Source organism: Brachyhypopomus gauderio, chromosome 13, assembly GCF_052324685.1.
Source record: "Brachyhypopomus gauderio isolate BG-103 chromosome 13, BGAUD_0.2, whole genome shotgun sequence".
Classification (NCBI taxonomy): Eukaryota; Metazoa; Chordata; class Actinopteri; order Gymnotiformes; family Hypopomidae; genus Brachyhypopomus; species Brachyhypopomus gauderio.
Window position 1 is genome coordinate 6358734 of NC_135223.1, and position 18029 is coordinate 6376762.

The window sequence follows — 18029 nt, forward strand, 5'->3', positions numbered from 1 at the left end:
GTTCGTATTAGCAGTGGTGGACGAAGTACACAAACCATGTACTTGAGTAAAAGTACAGATACCCAAGGTAAAACATTACTTCAGTACAGAAGTCCTCCCTTTAGACTTCTACTTGAGTAAAAGTACAAAAGTATTGGCCTTCAAATGTACTTAAGTATTGAAAGTAACGTTCCATCAGTTAGATTATCTTATGTGGACAAATATTTTAATATTATTAATTCTATGATTATAGTGTTGTGCAAAAGCACAAACTTTAAGACAAAATGTCAACTAACAACTACCTGCTAACTGTTTTAGCACCATGCTCAGCATGTAAAACCTACTAAATATAATTTGTTTTCTAACGTAAAGTGCTATATTCAAATGTTTATTATTTTACAATATCAATGCATTTACCTGGAAGCTCCAAATACTATGAACTATGGTAAAACCAATAACTAGCTAGCTAACTTAGCTAGCTACATGCCGAGTGCATTGCTAAGCCAGTTTTCGGTTGAGTACTAGCAATTGCCTACTTAGATGGATACAATGATAACATCGGACTTATTTTAACATACACAAAGAAACGGTTTGCTGCAAGATTTTGTTAGATTTCTCATTAAGATAAATGACCAGTAGGCCTAAGAAATTATCTTACATCTACATGGTTCCTTAAATTGGATGGGGAGTGTTTGGAGGAAGAAATCATATGATACAGAGTCTTTTTTCCTCGACTACTTAAAACAAGGCCATGGACTGTGTGGCACGTTACGACCAGTAGATTCATCCATATTAAGTAGGTATATTTTCTTTCAGACTTGTATGCTGTTGCATTATCGTTGAACTGTACGCTGATTGGTGCACGTGCTTTGCGCTTCTTTTGTTTTGACATCACTTTGTTGAACACATGAAGCCTGAAGTAACAACAGCTTTCACATAATGTAGTGGAGTAAAAAGTAAGATATTTCACTTTGAAATGTAGTGGAGTAAAAGTAAAATGACAAAAAAGGTAAATACTTGAGTAAAAATCAAGCAGGTGCACAACCTGATTCCAGTAAACCTCACTAGTAATGTATTTATATATTTCTTTGATAATAAAATAGAGAATATTAGACAAAATATAAAACGTTTTATTGGTAGTCCAACTGGTATGCCATCTGGTTTGGTCGATATGGATTTAAATTTTACATTGGGAGAAAAGCTTGATGCTTTTCATCCACTCCCACAATCAGAGAAAATAATTTCATCATTAAATTGTACTACTTGCACAGTAGATTCGGTTCCCTCAAAATTATTAAAGGAGGTATTACCAGCTGTAACTGAACCCCTTCTAACAGTAGTTAACTTATCCATTACAATAGGTCACATGCCCAAATCATGTAAATTAGCAGTTATTAAACCTCTGATCAAGAAATGAAATCTTGATCCAACTGTACTATCTAATTATAGACCCATTTCGAACACATCATTTATATCCAAGATCATAGAAAAAGTTGTAGCTCAGCAATTATGCTCATATCTGCATAGGAATCACATATTTGAAAAGTTCCATCTGGATTTAGGCCCCAGCACAGTACTGAAACAGCCCTAGGTAAAGTAACTAATGATCTCCTCCTTGCCTCAGATCAAGGCTATGTATCTCTGTTAGTGCTTCTTGATCTTAGTGCAGCTTTCGACACAATAGATTACAGGATCTTGCTAGAACGGTTAGAATGCTAGGTTGGAATCTCAGGCACAGGCCTTTCATGGTTTAATTCTTATTTAACTAATCACTGTCAGTTTGTAGAGCTCAATAATATTCCATCCAAACGTACAAAAGTGAAATATGGGGTCCCGCAAGGCTCCATCTTGGGACCACTATTATTTACATTATATATGCTACCATTGGGCACAGTTATAAACAAACATGGTGTCAATTTTCACTTCTATGCAGATGACACTTAACTTTATATATCAGCCAAACCTGATGACAAACTCAGTTTAGGAAAAATTGAGGCCTGCAAAAGAGATGTTAAATGCTGGATGTCTCTGAACTTCCTTCAACTAAATGAGGACCAAACAGAAGTTCTCCTTTTGGGCCCAAAGGCCACAAGACAGAAAATACCAGATCTAATGCCTAATCTTGCAGACTACCCCATTACACCTGGCTCAGTAGCCAAAAATCTCGGTGTCATACTCGACTCTGACCTATCATGTGATGAATACATAGATAATACTACTAGGATAGCTTTTCTACATCTCTGCAACATTGCCAAGTTAAGAAAGGCATTATTGCAGCATGATGCAGAAAAATTGGTGCACGCCTTTGTTAGCTCCAGATTAGACTACTGTAACTCATTACTGTCAGGATGCTCAAATAGGAATCTAAATAAACTTCAAATAGTTCAAAATGCCGCAGCCAGAGTTCTGACTAGAACTAGAAAATTTGATCATATCAGACCGGTCTTATCAGCCCTGCATTGGCTCCCAGTTAAATTCCGTATTGATTTTAAAATTATTTTAAAGCACTGCATGGGTTTGCTCCTGATTACCTCCAGGAACTTATTTCCTATTATAAACCCCCACGTCCACTAAGATCACAAGGTGCTGGCCTCTTATTAGTTCCAACAATTAATAAGGTAACAGCAGGCGGAAGAGCCTTTTCTTATAAGGCCCCCCAGCTTTGGAATAACCTTCCAGAATGCATCTGGGACTCTGAAACAGTCTCAATTTTTAAGTCTAGGTTGAAAACCCACTTATTTAGTTTAGCGTTTGATAACGAATATGCCCCCTTAGATAAAGGTACAGATCCAGGGGTTCATAGATGAAGGGCTGGGGCACTGGTGCTGTCATCCTGTCACTGCTCGTGGTCACTCAAGTTTGTCGACAGTGCAGTGGATGGATGCCAATGTCTCAGAATGCTCCCAAGCCTATGGTACCTTCTGGTTCTGTCTTTTTAGCTAGGCTGTAATAATTTAATTTAATGCCGGAGTTGCTGCCACACTCCAGAAAGGAGGTGATCTGAGATGAGGAGAGACGAGCCTTTGCAGAGATCCATCCTGGGCCGGCCACCTCCTGCCTAACCAGATATGATGGAGGATCAACCCACTGCCCTGACTAACCAGTGTGGATGAAGGATAAACCCACTACACTGGGCCCTCATTACCAACATTACCAACCATCAAGACGTTTGGGACTGAACAGGAATTACATAAAGAACTCATGTTTATAAATACACACCAAGATGGACTTTATTTATCCCTCACATCTTTTCCTCTTTTCCTTTTTTCTCTCTTTTTAAATTGTTGTCATGGTGACCGGCGTCGGCCAGAGGAGGATGGGTTCCCCCCCTGAGTCTTGGTTCCTCTCAAGGTTTCTTCCTCATGCCCTTAGGGAGTTTTTCCTTGCCACTGTCGCCCTTGGCTTGCTCACTGGGGGCTTGGACTCGGGACACTTGTAAAGCTGCTTTGTGACAACAACTGTTGTAAAAAGCACTATATAAATAAAATTTGACTGATTGATTGATAAAGTAAAAAAAACACAAAACATTTACTTAAGTACAGTAACGAATTACATTTACTTTGTTACTGTCCACCACTAATTAATGTAGTGTCAGGATCATATGTGAAGGGAACCAGCTATGTGAGGGGACAGACTGTGTGAGGAGACCAGCTGTGTGAGGGGACAGACTGTGTCAGGGGACGGACTGTGTGAGGGGACAGACTGTGTGAGGGGACCAGCTGTGTGAGGGGACAGACTGTGTGAGGGGACAGACTGTGTGAGGGGACCAGCTGTGTGAGGGGACAGACTGTGTGAGAAGACCGGCTGTGTGAGGAGACGAGCTGTGTGAGGAGACTGGCTGTGTGAGGGCACAGACTGTGTGAGGGGACAGACTGTGTAAGGGGGCAGACTGTGTGAGGGGACCGGCTGTGTGAGGGGACAGACTGTGTGAGGGCACAGACTGTTTGAGGGGACCGGCTGTGTGAGGGGACAGACTGTGTGAGGGGACCGGCTGTGTGAGGGGACATACTGTGTGAGGGCACAGACTGTGTGAGGGGACCGGCTGTGTGAGGGGACATACTGTGTAAGGGGGCAGACTGTGTGAGGGGACAGACTGTGTGAGGGGACCAGCTGTGTGAGGGGACAGACTGTGTGAGGGGACCAGCTGTGTGAGGGGACAGACTGTGTGAGGGGACAGACTGTGTGAGGGGACACTGTGTGAGGGGACAGACTGTCTGATGGAACAGACTGTGTGAGGGGACAGACTGTGTGAGGCAGCTCTTTTCTTTGCTCAGATCTTGTCATTGCAGAACTTTGTAGATCCAGGGACCAGGTCAGGCTGTACTGCTCCAGCAGGTCCAGGGCCCAGTTCTCGCAGTACTGCTCCAGCAGGTGGCCAATTCATTAGATGTAGAATGATGTTGGACTTAAGCTGCACCCTTGACTCACTCCACACTCCTGAGAAGAGAATGGGGTTCTTTTGTTGCCAGTGTTTATACACTGCCTATTGGTTACATGGATTTAATAATGTTTTATTACATGTTTTGCCCCTACACCGCTTTTTAGTCATTTGTAGAACAGACCATCAAACTGTGTTAAAAGCTTTTTTGCTACGAAACCTACAAATATTTTGTTTTGTTCTGATTAATATGCAGGCGAATTAGGGTGTATAAGGTATAAATTTGATCTGATGTGCAGTGATTTGGCATGAATCCAATTTTACTCAAGACATGGTGCGTCATAAGGACAAGACACCGTACTTCTATAAGTCTTGAATAAGTAATACTACATAGTACCTTCCCCAATTACAGTTCACATAGATGCCTCAGTAATAATTCATCTCCACTTTTGAAAACGGCTGTTACAGGACCTTGACTCTAGATGTAGGGCTGTAACCTATACTCAGGATCATGTTGAAGGGTTGGAGCATGGCCAATCGGAACATTTCACTTGTGTGTTTAATCATGTCAGTTAAAATGCCTTCAGGCTCACTTGCATTTCCAGATTTTTCTAAGTTCCTGCTCAGTAATGGTGGAGTCCAAGGGATTATGGAAATCGTTTATTGACAGTCTTTTATTATATGTGTTTGTTCAGGTCTTGAGTTGGTGGGTAATTGATTAGAATTACTTAAAACATGTTATTGATATGTCACTATTCTGAATAGCCAGTTCTTCTGATTTAGATTTATTAAGTGTTTGTGCTCCCAAAAACTCTTTGTATTGACAGACCCCTCAATTAATGTCAGTTGTCGTTATGTGTTTTGTGCTTTTTTGATTCTAAGTGTTAATGTCCTTAATTCTTTCATTAAACCATTTATCATCTCTTAGATTTTTTGTGATTGTTCCTTAACTGAGTAGTAAATAAAAACACATTTTCTTTACTGCAAGATTGTTGCCTTCATTACAATAATTGTATGTGGTGTCCAGAAAGGCAACTATAAATGTTTGAATTTCGTAACAGTTGATTTTTCTCTAGAACTCTTCTAGAACTGTTCTGTGCTGTTCTGTACTGTTCTGTACTGTTCTGTGCGGTTAGTGATTTTACAGTGAATGCACTGAGAGAGAAAGGACGAAAACCTGTTATCACTGTGCTACTGTCAAGAGGTGAAATTAAGTTCTTTGTCCCTAAAGAGTCCCCACATCCCCTCCGACTCGGCCAGAACTACAGGTGGCTTTTACTGTTTTTGGTGACTACACAGTCCTGAGTGTTTCTGTGGGAGTAGGGAGAGCTGTTAATGATACACGCCAGCTTATTTTCCATATGTTTTTTCCCTTTGTGTATTTATGAACTCGGGCAGTGTTCCAAATCTGGCACGGTCCCCGCAGATGAGCACACTCCCCTGGTTACTCCACCCTGCCTTACATCCCTTCAGAGCAGTGTGGGGACTAGGTATGTAGAGGTGGGGTGATGGTGCAGTGTGGGGACTAGGTGTGTAGAGGTGGGGGTGATGGTGCAGTGTGGGGACTAGGGGTGTAGAGGTGGGGGTGATGGTGCAGTGTGGGGACTAGGTGTGTTAAGGTGGGGGTGATGGTGCAGTGTGGGGACTAGGTGTGTAGAGGTGGGGTGATGGTGCAGTGTGGGGACTAGGTGTGTAGAGGTGGGGGTGATGGTGTAGTGTGGGGACTAGGTGTGTAGAGGTGGGGGTGATGGTGCAGTGTGGGGACTAGGTATGTAGAGGTGGGGGTGATGGTGCAGTGTGGGGACTAGGTGTGTAGAGGTGGGGGTGATGGTGCAGTGTGGGGACTAGGTGTGTAGAGGTGGCTGATGGTGCAGTGTGGGGACTAGGTATGTAGAGGTGGGGGTGATGGTGCAGTGTGGGGACTAGGTGTGTAGAGGTGGGGGTGATGGTGCAGTGTGGGGACTAGGTGTGTAGAGGTGGGGGTGATGGTGTAGCGTGGGGACTAGGTGTGTAGAGGTGGGGGTGATGGTGTAGCGTGGGGACTAGGTGTGTAGAGGTGGGTGATGGTGCAGTGTGGGGACTAGGTGTGTAGAGGTGGGGGTGATGGTGCAGTGTGGGGACTAGGTGTGTAGAGGTGGGGTGATGGTGCAGTGTGGGGACTAGGTGTGTAGAGGTGGGGTGATGGTGCAGTGTGGGGACTAGGTATGTAGAGGTGGGGGTGATGGTGCAGTGTGGGGACTAGGTGTGTAGAGGTGGGGGTGATGGTGCAGTGTGTGGACTAGGTGTGTAGAGGTGGGGGTGATGGTGCAGTGTGGGGACTAGGTGTGTAGAGGTGGGGTGATGGTGCAGTGTGGGGACTAGGTGTGTAGAGGTGGGGGTGATGGTGCAGTGTGGGGACTAGGTGTGTGGAGGTGGGGGTGATGGTGCAGGGGTGGATGTGGATGTAGAGGTGGGGGTCATGTCCACTCTGCATTCACTCTCTCTCCTCATTTTCTTTTTCTTCATTTCTCCCTCGCATCTCTTTCTCTCTCTCCTCCATCCCTCTCTCTCACACTCCTTCTTTGACCCATGTTGGTTTGCTCTCTCTCCCAATGGCACGTCCGTGTCCCAGTGCGTATTCACTCCACTGTGGCTGTGCTCTGTGTTAACTATGCAGGAACGGGCCCCAGATCCAGACTCAGTCCCTGGGTGCGGTGTGTGACTTTGCTGATCCCGTCTCTGCGGCTGCAGCTGGGATCTGTGTGAGAGAGAGATGACTTGTCTTTGTGGTGAAGACTTATTTGAACAGTCTACTGGAACTGTGAGACCGGCTTTGTGATTTATGATTTATTAGCATTAGACTGTGGTAAGAGTGATTATATCTGAATGCACAAAAGTAACTTTAGCATGAAGGTTGCTCCCTGTCCCAAAGGTTACTCCCCCTCCCAAACTCTCCTTTTCTCTCCCTCTACCAAATTCTGCCCCCTCTCCCACTTCCTCTCTCTCTCTCTATCCCTCTCTCTGTCTTCCTATCTCTCATCTTCTCTCTTTGTACATAACGAGAAGGCCGCTGTGAGCAGTGTGTTGAAAGCTGTGAAAATGGATTTTCAAGTTCAGTGTATTGCTCTTCTTTAAGACGACTAAATCATGTGGCAGCTGTACGGCCGTGAAGGATTGGGAGCTCACTGGATCGATCTGGCCAGGATTTCAGCCTTGTTTTTTATCTCTGGGACTGTAGCAGACCAGCTTAAAGCTGTCTGTCTGTTCTGTCAGAACATGCTTATGTAGGGGTGTGTAAGGGTGTGTGTGTGTGTGTGTGTGTGCTTGTGTGTGTGAGTGAATGTGTGTATATGTCTGAGTTTGTATGGGTCTGGGTGAGTGTGAATGAGTGTGTATGATTGTGTGTGTTTGTATGAGTTTGTGTGTGTGTATGTGTGTGAAATCTGCTGCATCCGTATATCTAGGGTGGGGCTGTAGATCTGCTGGGGGTGTGGTCACCTCTCACCTCATTAATTAACTCCGCCCTGTCAGTGAGGGAGTGTGGTCACCTCTCCCTCCATTAATTAACCCTGTCAGTGAGGCCACAGATGCACACCGGCCGCTAAACACCTAATCATCATGTTTATGGCCCATTCTACAGTCACCTCCACGCTGGACACTAATAGTCACCTCCACGTTGGACAATTTAATGTTAGTACAACTCCTGTGAGCACAAGGCAAGGGAGCAAGGATGGTCGTCGAGGATGGTCGTCGAGGGTGGTCGTCGAGGGTGGTCGTCGAGGGTGGTCGTCGAGGGTGACATCAAGCATGGCTTCTTGCTCGAGCTTAGACGGGAACTCCCTGTGCTTGGACCTGAACTCCCTGTGTTTGGACCTGAACTCCCTGTGTTTGGACCTGAACTCCCTGTGCTTGGACCTGAACTCCCTGTGTTTGGACCTGAACTCCCTGTGCTTGATTGATATTGATTGATATTCACCTATACATTTTCAGCAAACAATCTCATATTCACGGTAATCAAATGATACCACACCACAACTTTACATCTATTCATCCATCCATTTTCATCCGCTTTATCCCGGGTTCAGGTCACAGTGCAGTAGCCCAGGTTTCCCTCTCCCCAGCCACTTCTTCTAGCTCTTCTGGGAGGATATAATCTCTCCAGCGTACCCTGGGTCTTCCCCAGGGTCTTCTCCAGTTGGACATGCCTGGCATCTGGAGTAGATGCCGAACCCTCAACTGGCTCCTCTCTACGTGGAGAAGCATTGATTCTACTCCAAGCCTCACCCAGATGACTGTGCTCCATACCTTATCTCTAAGGGAGAGCCCGAACACCCTGCAGAAAAAACTCATTTCGGCCTCTTGTATTCGCGATCTCATTCTTTTGGTCACTACCCAGAGCTTGTGACAATAGATAAGAGTCGGAACGTAGAATGACCAGTAAATCGAGAGCTTTGCCTTTTGGCTCAGCTCTCACTTCACCACTACGGTCCGGTACAGCATCCGCAATACTGCAGCCACAGCAACGATCCGCCTGTCAATCTCTCGTTCCATCCTTCACTGACTTGTGTACAAGAACCCATGGACTCATTCCCGACCCAGAGAGGGCACTCCACCCTTGTCCAACAGTACCATGGTCTCAGTTTTAGAGGTGCTGATTCTCATCCGTCTCGCAAACTCGCACTCAGCTGCAAACTGATACAGCAAGAGCTGTAGGTCCTGGCACCATGATTCCAACAGGACCGCATAATCCGCAAAAAGGAGACGTGGAATCCTGAGGTCACCAAGCCCAACCCCTTCCACCACTTAGCTATGCTGAGAAATTCTGTCCATTAAAGTTATGAACAATATCTGGGACAAAGGGCAGCCCTGGCAGAGTCCAATTCCCACCAGGAACCAGTCTGACTTATTGCCGGCAGTGTGAATCAAGCTCCTGCTCTGTTTGTACAGGGACTGGATAGCCCGTAGCAGTGGACCCCATACCCTATACTCCTGGAGCACCACAGAGGAATCCCCGAGGGACACGGTTGAATGTCTTCTCCAAATCCATAAAACACATGTGGACTGGTTGAGCGAACTCCCATGCACCCTCTAGGACCCTCGCAAGGCTTACAGGACCCACATTGTTCCTCTTGTTCTCACTAGGAGTAAAAGAAGGGAGCACATCACTCCCATCCTTAAATCCTTACACTGGATACCCGTATGTTACAGGATAGACTTTAAGGTACTATTACTGGTCTATAAATGTCTTAATGGTGTAGGACCAGTATATTTATTGGATGTGCTCCAACAATATGAGCCGAGCAGAACTCTCAGATCATTAGGAACTGGTCAGTTAGTGCAGCCTAAGGTAAAAACTAAACATGGAGAGGCGGCGTTTAGCTACTACGCTGCTCAGAAATGGAACCGGTTGTCAGAGAGCATTAGAAGAGCCCCAACACTAGATACCTTTAAATCCAGACTGAAAACCTTCATGTTTGAGCAGGCCTTCAGCTCAGTTTAATTACCTTTACTCTGTAACGGCACTTTTATCTTCATTAATTTAACTTCCTTTAAATCTACTGTTTTAATCATGCTTCATATTTTAGATTTTATTGTGTTTGTTTCTTTTTTTATGTTTAAGTCTAACATTTTATTTTTACTGTTCTTATCTTTGCTCCCCCCCTTTAGATCTTATTTACTTTTTATTATTTTATTTACTGTACTTTTTACATTCTATGTTATTTTATTATATATTTTTCTTTATATATGTGATTAATTTCTTAAATCTATTGTTTTACATTTTTCTGTGTTTTCTTTTCATTTGTAAAGCACTTTGAATGACCATTGTGTATGAAAGGTGCTATATAAATAAACTTGCCTTGCCTTGCCTTGTAACCGAGATTCGACTATCGACCGAACTCTCTTCTCCAGAACTCCAACATAGATCTTACCAGGAAGACTGAGGAGTGTGATCTCCTGATAGTTGGAACACACCCTCCGGTCCCCTTTCTTAAAAAGGGGAACCACCATCCCAGTTTGCCAGTCCAGAGGCACTGACCCCGATGTACATGTGATGTTGCAAAGACGTGTCAGCCAGAACAGTCCTACAACATTCAAAGCCTTAAGGAACTCAGGCTGGAAAGAATTTCTAACTACCTATCTTCTACCTACTACCCTGGTCATCTCAGCCCAAATGATGGGCAAACCCGCATCCGAGTCCCCCAGCTCTACTTCCTCTATGGAAGACACGGTGGTGGAATTGAGAAGATCCTCAAAGTATTCCTTCCACTGCCTAATGACATCCCCAGTTGAGGACAGCAGCTCCCCAGCCCTACTGTATACAATGTTAGTCGGGAACCGCTTCCTCTCTTGAGTTGCCTGACGGTTTTCCAGAATCTTCTCAGAGCCAATCGAAAGTCACTTTCCATGGTCTCACTGAACTCTTCCCACACCCAAGTTTTTGCCTCAGCGATGGTCAAAGCTGCGATCCGTTTGGCCCTCCTGTACTCATCTGCTGCCTCCGGAGTCCCACGAGTCAACCAGACCGATAGAACTCTTTCTTCAGCATGACAGCCTCTCTTACCCGAGGTGCCCACCACAACAGGCACCAATAACCTTGCGGCCACAGCTCCGGTCTGCCGCATTGACAATGGAGGCGCGGAACAAGGCCCATTCGGACTCAATGTCTCCGGTCTCCCTTGGGATTCAGTCAAAGCTCTGCTGGATATGGGAGTTAAAGACCTTTCTGACAGGTTCCTCTGTCAGACGTTCCCAGCAAACTCTCACAATACATTTGAGTCTGCAAGGTCTGTCTGGCATCCTCACTCACCATCTGATCCAACTCACCACTATGTGGTGATCGGTTGACAGTTCAGCTCCTCTTTCATCTAAGTGTCCAAGACACACAGTCGCAAGTCCGATGACGCAATTACAAAATCGATCATCGAGCTGCGACCTAAGGTGCTTTTTATGAGTACTCAGCTTTACATGAGTGCTCAATTATTAAATTAATTATGAATTATTCTGCAGTAATGTTTGACTCTATATTTGACTCCATTGGCTCAAAGTCCAAACGGAGCTGGACAGAATATTGTTTTCGTCACTGTCCTAGTGTCCCACTGTTTAGGAAACCTCACTGTCCGTTCAGCGTATGTCATATCATTAAGTATATAAGTGTTTCTCTATTTATTACGTTTAGTTCCTCATAAGCACCTTCGAAATTTTAATGTAGCATAGTGAGTGTCTTTCTTCTTGCATGGTGTTTTGATCTGCTGGCCAGTGGTATGCTCTATTGTGTATTGTCAGACGATTCTGTGATATGTGTGAGACAGCGTGCAGCGCCGTGAGGTGCTCCTCGGTGATGGCCACGCCTTTCTCCGCAGTACTGTTTAAAGAACAGCCCTCTTCCTCTGGGCTTGTTGTCAGTGGTACAAAAGATGCTCCAACAGACTGTCAGATGACGTCTTCCTGACGAATGACAAAACAGGTCGTAAAGCACCCCAGAGAATGTGGGGTACTCTCAACTAGATGAAGGTGTGTCTGCTCCTTATTTAGGTGTTTGGGGAAGTTCTTTTGCTATGTGTTAAGGTGTTTTCTGGCTCACTTTTCAACTTGTCAGTGTTTCTGCTACAAAAGCGACACTTTCCTTCAAATGTTTTGAGGACCACCTGCAGAGAGAGAGGGAGGGAGAGCGAGGGAGTGTGTGAGGGAGAAAAAGAGTGTGTTTGTGTGTATGTGGATGTTAGTGAAAGAGAGAATCTGACTGACAGCTCAGAGAACATGTCAGCATAACCTTTCTTTTACTCTTGAAAGCTTTCTTAATGATGACGATGACATTTAAGGTGGGTTTAACTTTGCTAAAGAAGCTTCAACTTATAAAGCATACTGTTTCAAACAAATATGTAAAATTAGATCAACTGTGAAAAGAAGGTCTCTATACGTTTGTATTTATAGTTTATTTATTCATGGACTGTAAATATGCCAAAAATTGTCTAGGAAAAATGTTTAAAGTGCCAACAAATCTCATGCAAATTAAATGTGGAAGTGTAAAACTAAAATCTCTATCAACAGCATAACCTGCAAGAAAGCAGCGATTAACAGCGTCACGTCTGCACGCAGATGTGGGAGAAGCTGTCACACAGTACTCAGGAGAGATTACCCGTAAGCACTGACTTCTCAAACAAGGCGTTCTTAATCTCATCGAAGTCTCATACAAAGAAAGTAACCCTTAATTGTGGAATGCGTCTGGGAAGTCTAACAAGAACAAATGTCTGACCCGGCGGGGTATGAACCCCGAACATGCCCAGAACTTCTCTGCCTTTTACAGTTTTCGGATTTAAAGGAATGAAACCCTTGTAAAAGTGTGATGATTGTTAGCGGCCACAACTACCTGCCCGGGCATAAGAATAAATAATAATAATAATAATAATAATAATAATAATAATAATAATAATAATAATAATGTCTCTTTACAGATTCTAATGTTTCCTTGTTTGTAAACTTGCTCTTTTCAAAAAATTATGTTGGTGTTTAGGGTGTCTTTGGCTGAGGTGTTGGTGTTGGCTAAAATATTGGTGTTTAGGAACAGCGGTGCACCTTTCTGACTGACGTCGGGTGTTACCCGGTGGAGTCTTACTTTAATAAACATGAGTGTGCAGATTTGGTCAGGCACCATCACTCTGGTCTTCTATATTCAGACAGGCACGGACAGGACGGCCATCACTTCAGCGTTCCCCAGTGGCCCTGGCACGTGTGTGTCCTGCCAGAACCTACCAGGGCTCTTGAGTGACAGCACAGCTGGTGAAGACCTCGTAACCCCCACATCCTTGAGGATGGATGTGTTGGGGGCTGTTTCTGAACGTTGGAGACTGGAGACACTCTGCTCTGGCCTCCCTTGGTGGTGGATGGGTGGGGCTGACATTAGGGGGGCAGGGCTGATATTAGAGGGTGGGGCTGACATTGGGGGCGGGGCTGGATACATATGTCACACTCACTCTGAAAGAGGCTGCACTTCTGTAGAACACTACTGAGATTAGTTCACACTTCAGGAAGAAGCCAGCCATATGGCATCATCCCTTCACGATACAGCTAAGAATTGTCTTTTGTTTCTATTCATAAATTGCAGGCTTTTCTTCACTGTGAAATGGAATTTTACATTTATTGTGTACAATTGCTAATGACTTTTGATTCCTAATAATGATTACTAATAAGCACTTCATAACACTTGACATTACTGACCCTCAAAATTAATGCTATTTACAAATGATACAATCTTTCTTACTTGATACATCACACAATTTCTTGTCTTTAACAATGAGTTTAAGAAATAATATAATTCACATATTTACAAATGTTTCATTGGGGTATGGTTTCATGTACTGAATGGCAGATCGAAAGGACATATAAACTTGATAGTCAAAGATCTGATTAGAATCCACTACAGACTAGCCGATCAAGAGTCATCAGCAGGAAGCCAGGCAGTCACCAAATTAGCTCCCCCTTGAGGCCAAGCCTGAGATAGCAGCCCCAGCTCTAAGAACCCAGTGACCCGGACCTCATTTAATATTATAGAGAGTGTTTCCTCTCGTCCTTCAGAGACAGCCAGGCGGCTCTGGACACCGGCGAGGTCGTCCCTCCGCTCCTTGTTAGAGACGACAGGGCTTTGCCACACTGGCGGGATGAGCGGGCGGGTGTCTCGGCTGGTGTCAGGGGTCCTCGCCTCATCCAGGACCTCATGTGGCCAGCTGTCTGGCTCAGACCTGTCGAATGGCTGTGCGGCTGAAATGAGACGTCTGAGACATCTTGGTGCTGTGTTTACACCTTGTGTGAGGAAGATTTTAAAAGCTGCACAGCTGTTCAACTCAAGAGTGTTTTGAGTTTCACACTGAAAACATTTTATTCAAATGTCATTTTCTTTGAGCCCAGTAATCATAATGCATATTAAGTGCATTTAAAGCGTTTATAAATGCATGTAAAACCTCACATAATCCTTCATTACTGTACCTAAATGTTTATAATCATATATTGCAATTTACATTGCTGTAATGAGGATTTATAGCTGAAAGTAACAAACTGTTTTATAATACACATAAATCTGAAGTATGTTTTCTCTCAGAACTGTGTTATTTTTCTGAGGCTGTAACAGGACGCTAATGTGAATCTCTTTGTCCACGGAGAGCTGCTATTATCTCTAATGTTGCCTTAAAATGAGATCCAATTGTGAATGGATGCGTCTGCAGTGATTCAGCTCAGAACAGTCTGCCGTGATGATCCACAGGGCACGCAGGGTCAAATCCTGTGGACGGTGATCCTGCTCTCAGTGTTCCAAGACTTAAATCTTTGTCTGCACAACCTCTCCTTGTTAAATGGTATTTGAAAAATTATTTTACATTTTTAAAAGACCCAAAGTTATAATGTTAGACAGCAAATGTAGCTTGAAGCCAGATTGATGGAAAGGAAGGATCCCGGTGACCTCGGCCACTGGCAGTGGGGTGTGTCTGGGCCATGATAGCTTGTGACCATGTGACTGTGCCAGCTTCATACTGACCTCTACAGGTGGCCCACAATTGTGAACACTCAGATGGCATTAGTCCTGGCGAGGGGGCCAGAACAGACTCTCGCCGGGGCGGGTCTGGGCTCACACACGCTGGCGGCCGTCACGTTGACATATGTTACCCGCGGGAAGGTCTAGCTCGCCCTGTCCTGTCCTGAAGGGCTGTCGGGACGCGGCAGGATCGGACGGTTCACGGAGGCATGCCGTAGCCAGGCCCCCCACCAGGTGTCTGGACCACTGTGGTTTTTAGCGATGCACGTCTGCAGATGGACCCGTGGGTTGAGGATAGGGGAGGTTGTGCTGGCGACCCCAGTGACCCCCCTGACTCGAGCACTCTGCCGGGATATAGATGTAGCCGGATGATGAGAAGGTCATGAGAATGGACAGACAAAAAAGAGAGGTCAAAACCACACCCACACCATGTAGAGAGAGGGCAAAACCACACCCATGCCATGTAGAGAGAGGTCTAAACCACACCCACACCATGTACAGAGGGCAAAACCACACCCACGCCATGTAGAGAGAGGGCAAAACCACACCCATGCCATGTAGAGAGAGGGCAAAACCACACCCATGCAATGTAGAGAGGTCTAAACCACACCCACACCATGTAGAGAGAGGTCTAAACCACACCCATGCAATGTAGAGAGAGGTCTAAACCACACCCCCACCATGTAGAGAGAGGGCAAAACCACACCTACACCAAGAACCAGCTGGTCCTGATGTCACTAGTCAAATGTGATGTCACTAGTCAAATGTGATGTCACTAGTCAAATGTGATGTCACTAGCAGAAGGGGATACAGGATCAGTACAGCAACATTTGGGTGAAGAGAGGTTTTACAGACGCTCTTCTTTGGCATAGCTCTAACAGGAAATACCATTCCAAATCCAGAGCAAGTTTCGCTTTATTATTTTATTTAAGGGACAGCGTAAAATAAATAATTTAGTTGAACATTTAGCTTTGAAGAGTTATTATCATATTTTGTCAGGATGAAGGTTAGCGTGAAGTCTGACGAGTAGACCCATGGTTCACATCCCTACGTGCTGGAGAAGATAATGCTTGATGATTTTGTTCAAACGTGCTTACTGGTATAAAACAAAAAACAAAACAAACTGACAAATAAACCAATGAAAAAGACATACAAACACTTATTAGAACAGCTAATCAACCAGTTTCTAACACACAAAATCTCTTTTCACTTTGACAGGGAAAGTTCTTCTTCACTGGGGCATAACTGCTTCTTAATTATAAGACTGACAAATATCTTTTATGGTTATGCTAATTCAGTCAGTTTAATTTTCAACAAACTCATTATTTCTACTGTATCTTATCAACCTCACAAAGCACACATAAATAAATTGATAGTCCTGAACATGTAGCACAAATCATAAATGCTGAATGATGTCATTGTGTGGGTTGATACTGACTCTGTGGGCAGCCTGTGGCCCGTGTGGGTTTGTGGTGGCCCGTGTGGGTTTGTGGTGGGCCGTGTGGATTCAGGGTGGGTCATGTGGGTTTAGGGTGGGCCCTGTGGGTTCAGGGTGGTTCATGTGGGTTTAGGGTGGGTCGTGTGGGTTTGTGGTGGGCCGTGTGGGTTTAGGGTGGGTCGTGTGGGTTTGTGGTGGGCCGTGTGGGTTCAGGGTGGGCCGTGTGGGTTCAGGGTGGGTCGTGTGGGTTTAGGGTGGTTCATGTGGGTTTAGGGTGGGTCGTGTGTGTTTAGTGTGGGCTGTGTGGGTTTATGGTGGGTCATATGGGTTCAGGGTGGGCCATGTGGGTTTAGGCCAAGTCAAGTCAAGTCAAATTTATTTGTATAGCGCTTTTCACAACACATGTTGTCATAAAGCAGCTTTACAATCTTTACAAGATTCACAAAATTAACAATTTTAGGATGTTTAGGATGTGCTATGTAGGTTTGGTGTGGGTCGTGTGGGTTTAGTGTGGGTCGTGTGGGTTTAGGGTGGGTTGTGTGGGTTTGTGGTGGGCCGTGTGGGTTCAGGGTGGGCCGTGTGGGTTCAGGGTGGGTCGTGTGGGTTTGGTGTGGGTCGTGTGGGTTTAGGGTGGATAATGTGGGTTTAGGGTGGGTCGTGTGGGTTTAGGGTGGGTCGTGTGGGTTTAATGTGGGTTTGGTGTGGGTCGTGTTGGTTTAGGGTGGGTCATGTGGGTTTAGGGTGGGTCGCGTGGGTTTAGGGTGGATCATGTGGGTTTAGGGTGGGTCGCGTGGGTTTAGGGTGGGTCGTGTGGGTTTGGTGTGGGTTGTGTGGGTTTGGTGTGGGTCATTTGGATTTAGGGTAGGTCGTGTGAGTTAGGTGTGGGTCATGTGGGTTTAGGGTGGGTCATGTGGGTTTGGTGTGGGTCATGTGGGTTTGGTGTGGGTCGTGTGGGTTTAGGGTGGGTCGTGTTGGTTTGGTGTGGGTCGTGTGGGTTTAGGGTGGGTTGTGTTGGTTTGGTGTGGGTCGTGTGGGTTTAGGGTGGGTTGTGTGGGTTTGGTGTGGGTCGTGTGGGTTTAGGGTGGGTTGTGTGGGTTTAGGGTGGGTTGTGTGGGTTTAGGGTGGGTCGTGTTGGTTTGGTGTGGGTCGTGTGGGTTTGGTGTGGGTTGTGTGGGTTTGGTGTTGGTCGTGTGGGTTTGGTGTGGGTCGTGTGGGTTTGGTGTTGGTCGTGTGGGTTTGGTGTTGGTCGTGTGGGTTTGGTGTGGGTCGTGTGGGTTTGCAGACGCTTCTTGGTCTTAGCCAAACGCCTGTCACAGTCGCGCGCCTTTTGTTGAGTCTGGTGTGGTTGTCATGGAAACTTGGCAAACGTGAGCCATGGTCTCTTTCATCTGCAGTTTGGCTGCTCTGCCTTTCTGCTATTTATTTTTTGTTTGCTTTTAGTGATTTAGTGAAAATGTGGAAATCTCCAAAACTGTAGAATCAGAAATGCCCTTTTTGCTCTTCGGTTTTGAATGGTAAATGAATGAGATCTTTTACTGCCTCAATGATGATATCGTATATTTAACTCATATATTATATTTAATATTAATATATAATATTTAATATTCATATATTTAACGTTTGTATAACCCCCCCCAGGGCATAATTGAAGTGTTGGATATTATCTGTATAATGGATTGGAAACTGAATACAAAAATGCATCACTGTTAAAATACTGAGAAGGTAAACATCAT

The 18029-nt window shown here is 45.0% G+C and overlaps 1 long non-coding RNA gene across 1 annotated transcript; it reads left to right on the forward strand.

Annotated features, from left to right (window-relative positions):
* LOC143473855 (uncharacterized) lies at window positions 1-13182 on the forward strand. The gene is made up of 3 exons (XR_013120640.1): window positions 1-67; window positions 12386-12475; window positions 13012-13182. It is a non-coding gene; the product is annotated as an uncharacterized LOC143473855 (long non-coding RNA).
* Window positions 13183-18029: the final 4847 nt, after the last annotated feature.